The sequence below is a fragment of the Rattus norvegicus genome, chromosome X (genome assembly GCF_021556685.1).
Source record: "Rattus norvegicus strain SHRSP/BbbUtx chromosome X, alternate assembly SHRSP_T2T, whole genome shotgun sequence".
Taxonomy (NCBI): domain Eukaryota; kingdom Metazoa; phylum Chordata; class Mammalia; order Rodentia; family Muridae; genus Rattus; species Rattus norvegicus.
In genome coordinates, this window is record NC_141554.1 from 116,270,102 (window position 1) to 116,277,868 (window position 7,767).

Below are 7,767 nucleotides of genomic sequence, written 5' to 3' on the forward strand. Positions count from 1 at the left end.
CTAGGAAATTGTCCATTTCCTGAAGATTTTCAAGTTTTGTTGAATAGAGGCTTTTATAGTAAGATCTGATGATTTTTTGAATTTCCTCTGAATCTGTAGTTATGTCTCCCTTTTCATTTCTGATTTTGTTAATTTGGAAACACTCTCTGTGTCCTCTCGTTAGTCTGGCTAAGGGTTTATCTATCCTGTTGATTTTCTCAAAGAACCAACTTTTGGTTCTGTTGATTCTTTCTATGGTCCTTTTTGTTTCTACTTGGTTGATTTCAGCTCTTAGTTTGATTATTTTCTGTCTTCTACTCCTCCTGGGTGTATTTGCTTCTTTTTGCTCTAGAGCTTTTAGGTGTGCTGTCAAGCTGCTGACATATGCTCTCTCCTGTTTCTTTCTGCAGGCACTCAGAGCTATGAGTTTTCCTCTTGGCACAGCTTTCATTGTGTCCCATAAGTTTGGGTATGTTGTACCTTCATTTTCATTAAATTCTAAGAAGTCTTTAATTTCCTTCTTTATTTCTTCCTTGACCAGGTTATCGTTGAGTAGAGCATTGTTCAACTTCCACGTAATAATTCAATAATTCTACACATAGGACCTGGGACCTCAAACCCGAATGGAGCAACATATTTCCCTAGCCAACATGGTAAAAGGTGAAAGGCTTGAATCTCTGTTATTTACTGTATATACATTGGAGCTGTTCAAAGTCATAATGGAATGCTTGAGGATAAAAGGTATTACAAAGTACTATTCAAAAGAGCATGTCTAATGTCACCTTGGAAATAAAGGAATATGTGAGCTTCCTTTGGTCAAAGACATGGTTCACATCCTCCTTGCAGAGGTGGGCAAGATCCAAGGCCACATTGCTGGGGAAAGGAAGACTGAGGCCCAGCTTCACCCATGGTAGTTCTCAGGGCCACTTCAAAATAAAGAAGGGGAGGACAATCCTGGCACGCGCCGGGCGCTGTTTCTTCCCAGACTTGCTGTGGCGGCTGTAGCGGTGCAGGGAACAGTACCATTACGTGGATTACATGATGATGATGTTTGTGTTTTGCAGAAAACTGAACGGAGTGTTTTAACTCAAACGGGTGATGAAAAGGACTCTTGGAAAGTGAAAACGTTAGATGAAATTCTCCAGGAAAAGAAACGAAGGAAAGAACAAGAGGAGAAAGCAGAGATAAAACGCTTAAAAAATTCTGATGACCGGGATTCCAAAAGGGATTCCCTTGAGGAGGGGGAGCTGAGAGATCATCGAATGGAAATCACAATCAGGAACTCACCATACAGAAGACAGAATTCTATGGAAGACAGAGGAGAGGAGAATGATTCTCTGGCCATCAAACCACCCCAGCAAATGTCTCGAAAAGAAAAGGCTCATCGCAGAAAAGACGGGAAAAGAAAAGAGAAACGTCGACATCGTAGTCATTCAGCAGAGGGAGGGAAACATGCCCGAGTAAAAGAGAAAGAAAGAGAACACGAACGCCGGAAAAGACATCGAAAGGAACGAGATAAAGCACGAAGAGAATGGAAAAGACAGAAGAGGAGGGAGATGGCAAGAGAGCATTCCAGGAGAGAGAGGGACCGCCTGGAGCAGTTAGAAAGGAAGAGGCAGCGGGAGCGCAAGTTGAGGGAGGAACAGAAGGAACAGCGGGAACAAAAGGAACGGGAACGGAGGGCAGAGGAGCGTCGCAAAGAGAGAGAAGCTCGTAGGGAAGTCTCTGCACATCACCGTACGGTGAGGGAGGACTACAGTGATAAGGGAAAGGTTGGCCACTGGAGCCGCAGCCCTTTGAGGCCACCAAGAGAGCGCTTTGAGCTGGGAGACAACCGGAAGCCAGTGAAAGAAGAGAAGGGGGAAGAAAGAGACTTGCTGTCAGACCTCCAGGACATCAGTGACAGCAAGAGAAAAACCAGCTCAACTGAGTCTTCATCAGCAGAATTGGGCTCAGGTGAGGAGGAAGAAGAGGAAGAAAAAGAGGAGGAAGGGAACACCAGTGAAGAATCAGAGGAAGAGGAGGAGGAAACTGGGAGCAACTCTGAGGAAGCCTCAGAACGGTCTGCTGAAGAAGTCAGTGACGAAGAAATGAGTGAAGATGAAGACAGAGAAAATGAGAACCACATCTTGGTTGTTCCAGAGTCGCGATTTGACCGAGATTCTGGGGACAGTGACGAAGGAGAAGAAGAAGTTGGTGAGGGGAGCAGCGCCTCTACCAAGGGAGACTATGTGCCCGACTCTCCAGCTCTGTCACCTATTGAGCTAAAACAAGAGCTGCCCAAGTACCTGCCAGCCCTGCAGGGATGCCGGAGTGTAGAAGAGTTTCAGTGTCTGAACAGGATTGAAGAAGGCACCTATGGGGTGGTCTACAGAGCAAAGGACAAGAAAACAGATGAGATTGTGGCTCTGAAGCGGTTAAAGATGGAGAAGGAGAAGGAAGGCTTCCCGATCACATCACTGAGGGAAATCAACACCATCCTCAAGGCCCAGCACCCCAATATCATCACTGTCAGAGAAATTGTTGTGGGAAGCAACATGGACAAGATCTACATTGTGATGAACTATGTGGAACACGACCTCAAGAGCCTAATGGAGACTATGAAACAGCCCTTCCTGCCAGGGGAGGTGAAGACCCTGATGATTCAGCTGCTGAGTGGGGTGAAGCATCTCCATGACAATTGGATCCTACATCGTGACCTTAAGACCTCTAACCTTCTGCTGAGCCATGCTGGCATTCTCAAGGTGGGCGACTTTGGGCTGGCTCGGGAGTATGGTTCACCCCTAAAGGCCTACACTCCAGTTGTTGTAACCCTGTGGTATCGTGCCCCAGAACTGCTGCTTGGTGCTAAGGAATACTCCACAGCTGTGGACATGTGGTCAGTGGGCTGCATATTTGGAGAACTGCTGACACAGAAACCTCTGTTCCCTGGGAAGTCAGAGATTGATCAGATTGACAAGGTTTTCAAGGACCTGGGGACTCCCAGTGAGAAAATCTGGCCTGGCTATAATGACCTCCCAGCCGTCAAGAAGATGACCTTCAGCGAGTATCCCTATAACAACCTCCGCAAGCGATTCGGGGCTTCGTTATCAGATCAAGGATTTGATCTCATGAACAAGTTTCTGACTTACTTCCCTGGGAGGAGGGTCAGTGCAGAAGATGGCCTCAAGCATGAGTATTTCCGAGAGACTCCCCTCCCCATCGACTCATCCATGTTCCCCACATGGCCTGCCAAGAGTGAGCAGCAGAGGGTGAAGAGAGGCACGAGTCCGCGGCCCCCTGAGGGCGGCCTGGGGTACAGCCAGCTGGAGGATGACGACCTGAAGGAGACGGGCTTCCACCTCACCACCACCAACCAGGGAGCCTCAGCTGCTGGCCCTGGCTTCAGCCTCAAGTTCTGAGGTCAGCTTGATGGACTTGGCCCAACTGGGTGGTGACAACATGATCTGCTGAGTCAGGGCAGCATCATTGTTGTTGTTATTATTGTTCCGTGTTATTTGGGGCAAGTTGGGAATTTGTGGAATTAAATGAAATTTTCTTCTGAAAAAAAAAAGGACTGTGTGAGGTATCTGGGTTCAGAATGGGAAGTTCTGAGAAAACCTTTAACAAAGGAGAAATCCTGAATGTCTTGGTTCACAAGCTGGAGGTCCCTAGTCATATTTTGCAGAAAAGAAGTAGCCAATTCACCCATGGTCAGGGGGGAAGGTTCTAGGCTACATTGGGTACTGGAGGCATGTTCTGCCTCTGCCTCACTAGCTTCTAAGTATATCCCTCATGTATGCATACTCTGTGTGACATCTTTGAGTCCAGGCAATGGTCACAACAACAGGGTAAGTGGTTATGCAAGCATTGATGTCTCCTCAAGGTTGTGTTCAGCTGTACACATCTGTGAATAAAAGATACAAATGGTGCATTTTTTGATGACCAACTTTAAGGCACAGGGTATGAGAGTCAATTTAGCTTTCTGTCTTCTGTCCTAGGATCTAAAAGCAGAGAAATACGAGGTGCTGTTGGTTGCATATGTGTTGTATGGATATCTTGAATAAAGAGGTTAGCTTTGAGGCAAACTTAGTTAATAGGGGTGTTTGTGATGCATGGGCAGAAGGGCAGCTCTAGTGATATTTTAGTTGGACAGGTGGACCTGAATTCCCCTAGTGCAGAGGGTGGAGGTATGAGACACCCAGTGGGCACAGGGGCTAGTTTTGTGACCTTTCAATAGACTTTGATTTCCCAAGGCTCCATTTACAGAAACTGAAGGTATAACACTTGGTGGATTGAACTAGACAATTGACCCACAATCCTACTAAGAAGACAGGGAATATTAGGTGCTCTTTTATGTAGAATGAGTGGTATAAGGCTCCCTTGGTCTGGCAGCCTTTTAAGGAGAAAAGACTCAACGCCACTTGATAGCAATTGGAATAAAAAAGGACCATGTAAGGCTTCAAATATATTTAAGGCCCCTTTAGGGAAATGGGATCTAAGGCAATGTTAGTCCTAGGAGAGTTCTGACACTGTTCTTTGTAGTGACAAGAAGTAAGTTAACAATGGGAAAAGTAAACCCCATATAAGAGAGGAAAACTCAGAGTCCCTATTAAAAAAAGAGAACAAGAACTTTCTTCAGGCAGAGTGTGAAGGTGCCATATACATGGCTGTCAATGGTAAAAATCCCTGGTACCTTATACTGTAGAAAAAGTTCCCAATTCTCATTCACAGTTTCGTATCTTCATAGGTTCTTTTTTCAATCAGGAGAGAAAAGGTAGCAACTGATTTCTTCTTCCAAAGACTTAGGATAACTGTTGCTGACTAGGTTACTTCTAGTTTATTCAGTTGTCCAGATCTAGGCAGAAATCTTGAAGTTATTACATTTCTATTGACATGCCTGATGGCAGAAGTCACAAGTTATATACTGTTCTGATTCTAAACTTGGATTATGGGACCTCAAACCATAGTGGACTAGAGTCCGTTGTTTATAGAAGGAGTCACTTTTGGAACTATGTGATGAGTTAGGTATAAGACTATTTTGACCATATGTGGGAAGATCATGGGCCCCATTTTTGAAAAAAAGAGAACATGTTAGGAGGATAGGGAAAAGCAAGAAGGTCCCAGAATCCCTCAGGCAAAAGGTTATCTTAGGAATTGGAAGAAGGTACAGAAAATACCTTATCACGTGCAAATGTCCTCACAGTCCTGAATACCCATGTGTTCTGGGACTCTGAAGTGTGCATTCCAGCAATCAGAGCATTTTTTCTTACAGGTTGGTTGGTAATTTCTGGATCTGTGTTCTCCACAAGCTGTTCAGCATCAGAAGAGACATGGGAAAAAGAGATGGAACTGCTGGATTTCAAGTGACAACCTTAAAGATAGAAGTTAGATTAGGGCTCAGATTTTTACTGTCATGTCTAAGAACATCATTTCCTAGTGGTCTGCCATCCCTTCAAACATTTGGGTATGCCTGGCCACCCAGGTCAGAAGGGAAACACTAAGACCTCCTAGAGGAATAGAACTGAGGATTCTATGGATAGAATTGGATTCTCTGAGGAAACCATTGTCAGTGGATGTTGATTTAAAGTTTCCTTGAGGAAAAATAAACATCTGTGTGAGTTTTCATGTCAGTTGCTTCTCTGTAGGCTCCTTAGTCAGAAGAATTTGTATTAAGCCCCTTCAAATTTAAGGGGGTGTCTAGATTTCCCTTACTCAAAGAAAATAGAATGTAGTCATCTTCCTTGAGAGAATATGTTCGTCAGAGGTTCTTCATTGCATCACAATTGAACCTACAGTTCACCTTAAACTGAAGGAGAAACCTAGGAAACATTAGGAAAAATATCCGAGACTCAGTCCATAACATCAGGAAGTTGTGTGGGTTTCCTCACCCTAAATGTATGTCTAAACCTCCAATGGACAAATTGCAATGATCCAAAGCTACATTTGCTTTAGTGAGAACATATGATGCCTCCTTAATCAAAGGGAGAAGGAGTGAGTAACCCTGGGAAGAGAAGAGGGGCTGATGTCCTTTTGACAGAATAGATGATCAGAATACTAATTCTCATAGTCTTTTGAGAAAAAATGAAATTGCTTACCATAGCTCATGAGGTCCTAGCATTGCCTCACCTTCTAACTGTTCTTCATAGTCTAGATAAAAATCGGCATGTTTAGCTGAATCTGCAAGAGACTAAATATAGATTCCATGATTCATGAACAACTGAGGGTGTCCGCAGCATGATTGCCTCCTAAAGAACTATGTTCAACCAACCAGAACTGAGCCAGACTGATGATTTCATGACATGTCATGTGACTTTACTCAAAGAAGTGGTAATGTTTCAGGATTTGCTTCCTTCTCTTGATTTCTGTGAACTTTGACCAGAGGGAGCAATCCTCCTTGGTCAGAGGTAAAATATCCCATGGGCTCCTAAGCAGAGGGATTGTTCTGATAGACCACTGGGTCAAAGGTGTAACTTTTCAAGGCCTCAATCATCAGAGGAAGGAAAACACAAAAGTTTTTTAAAGGAGAAAGGCCTCAACCCTGTTGGACAGTAGGGGAATATCCCTGTTTACCTTCTGTAGAAGAGGATGGTCCAGGCACTCCAAGCTGCCATATCTTCTGAGAACTCTGTCTTATCTTATCTCTGAGAACTCCACTGCAGACTTGACAGCAATCTGAGGTTTCTTCTAACAAATTAAGTCAAAGTCCCTGGATCTGTTCCATATTTAAACTTTCAATAAGCTACACAAGTTGGGTATGTGGGACAGTGACCTTTCTGATGAAAAGCTTAGATAGATGGCCTTGGATCCAGGCTGCAGTTTTTATTGATCGGCTATGACACTTGAATTCAGAGTTCTGGGAGATTTTTGGTGGTCAAAGTTGTATTTGCTATCCAATAAGGTCTGAGGAAGAAGTTCTGGTCTCTCTTAGTTGAATGGGAAGCCTGAGTCAACCATGAACAAAGAGAGAATCTCCTATACATTCTTGGTCTCAAGGATTCAGTCTCAAGCACACTAGAGCAGAGGCTGAATGTTTGAGACACATTGCTCAGTCACAAGGTCAGTTCTATAGTTTGCTTCATCAGAGGGGCATGTCTCAGACCCCTCCAGTGCAAACAGAGGAAGAATGAAGTGTTTTATTCAAGGGCAGCTGACCCCTTTGTGATAATATTAATGTCAGGGGCTACTATGGTTAGAGAAAATAAGGCTAAGGCCCTCTTCAGAGGATATTGCAACTGGGTGTCAACCCCCTTGAAGACATGGGTTAGTTTACTTCTGAGGGAGCATGAATTGTTGGAGTTATTAGCTGGAGGCATAAATTGCCCTGGTTCTAGAAGGGTACATCTGAGGCCCCATTGTGACTTCATCAATTAGATTGCATGCTCATAGTAAAAAGGCTATGTTTGTGTCCTTCTTAGGACATTAATGAGGTCTGAAGTCCTTTGCTTATTATGTCATATGTCTCAAGGCTTCTTCAATCATTGAAGACCTATGTGGCACCTTTGTTCTAAAGTGGTAACATTGAGGTCAATTTGAGCAATTAGTAAATGTCCGAGGTTGTGGTACAGTGAAAGACTCTGGTTCCCTGTTGAGGAGGTTTGGAACCCCAGTGACTCTGAGGGATGGTAGGCATTTCACCTGATTCTAAGGAAACCATGCCAGTCACTAGCCTGTAGCCTTCTATATATTTGTGACCATCAGTCACATAAGAGCAATGCCCCAAGCCCCTTCACAGGTAGAGGACATGACCATAGTTCACGTAGGCTCAAGACAGATCTCCATTATAATGAGGTACCTAAAGGCCTGGAG

General features: G+C 44.2%; 1 pseudogene across 1 annotated transcript; it reads left to right on the top strand.

Moving 5' to 3' along the window:
• The first annotated feature begins 803 nt into the window (after window positions 1-803).
• Cdk11bl1 (cyclin-dependent kinase 11B like 1) lies at window positions 804-3,533 on the top strand (annotated as a pseudogene). The gene is made up of 2 exons (XR_015646861.1): window positions 804-827; window positions 1,044-3,533. The product of XR_015646861.1 is annotated as a cyclin-dependent kinase 11B like 1 (transcript).
• Window positions 3,534-7,767: the final 4,234 nt, after the last annotated feature.